Here is a 1,578-nt window from a genome sequence, read left to right as displayed (position 1 = left end):
TCTTAAAGGAACGAAAGTGACTACTCTAGAAATCTTGACAGAGGGATTACCAAACCAATCGCAAAGCTGCAATATACACCTCAGTGGTAAATTAAAGAGCAATTACCAAGGACTTTACGTATGGCAATCAATCTTCCCGAATGTTGTGTTCAGTGCATTGCGATCGATAGGGCAGCAGAAACGACTTCCTAAGGATAAATGATATCAGCCTATTGTGGTCTCCCAATATATACTCGACGGTACGTGGGAGCACAAGTCTGTATTGGCACTTGTCGTATCAAAGAGGAGGAATCACCCAACCTACGATGAAAACAATAGTTACCAAGCTTTACGACGCCAAAATACATCTCTAGCCTAGACTTCTAGATGTTGTGCGTTAGGTTCCAAAGCGTTTTTATGTTCATTGAGGTTTATTTTATAGTTGATATTTCTTAAGAAGTTTTCCTTTCAAGGTTCACCACATGATGTAGATGTACAATTCCTAAATATGCAATCTAAAATGATAAACAGTCGTTTATTTTCTTTTAGCAATGAAAATCCTAGCTACTAAGGAAAGAAGAGTAAGATTCTTTCAACATAGAGCAGAGAGCACACACTAAATGCACTTTTCCTAAATCAATTTCCACATGCAGTCTAAATGAAAATGCACATGCATGTATTTGTTTTTTAGTTTCCTTAATGTGAGAATGCCAAAAAGAAAACTAAGTACAGATCTGAACTACTTTTCTTCAAAGCGACACTTTAGCAATTTCTTTTCAAAAAACGAAAGGAAGACTAAGACGACACTTTCACTTTCGAATGGAAAGTTTCTTTCGACACTTCAAAGAACTGACAGTTCAAACCAAATAAAATGGCAAAAGTACAATTGACTATCTAAAAGAGGAAGACTTTACGACACTCTTTTTCTTGACTGAAAACGACAGTTGCGACACTTTCGAATCAAAAGACGACAATTCGATTAAGCTACTTTTTGCAAAGGAGGACTGTAAATAACAAAAAATACATAAAAAAAACATTTACAATTCCTTATCAATGGAGACTAAATAATGTGAAGGAAGATGGTTTTCTCAGTGATACACTGATCATAGACTGCAAAACTACCGAATAGAGCTGAAAACAATGAAGAAAAAACAAAATTCTGGAGAGAGAAACAGTCTCATTCAATCATCGCACCTGTCCATAAGGGAAACAGGGATGCATCTCACCTGCAACACATGGGAGGTGTCATGCATCCTGACTGCCAATGGGAGACAATGCGATGGTCCAGAGCAGGAAACTGAGCTTGGTTTTTGCTCAAAATTTGCAGCTAAGTTCAGTTATTTCAGCTAAGCTATGATAGACAGTGATAACCAGTAAACACAAAGTATAGGGGTATGATCTTATGAGGTTATTAAGCTACCACCAGGGCAATTAGGATGTTTGCAAGTTAGACGTTCAATTCATAAACAAACCCGGAGGATGACTGAAGCAGCATTGATCTACTTTGCACTTGCATAGCAAATGCAATTCGAAGGCTAGCTGGCTTAACTTCAGGCTCCGTCTATAGTTTATAAAGCAAACAAATAGAAACAAACAAAC

This window comes from Pinus tabuliformis, chromosome 1_1 (genome assembly GCF_031772625.1).
Source record: "Pinus tabuliformis cultivar Carrire ecotype Pingquan chromosome 1_1, CPIR1, whole genome shotgun sequence".
Taxonomy (NCBI): Eukaryota; Viridiplantae; Streptophyta; class Pinopsida; order Pinales; family Pinaceae; genus Pinus; species Pinus tabuliformis.
This window is presented reverse-complemented; position numbering follows the sequence as displayed.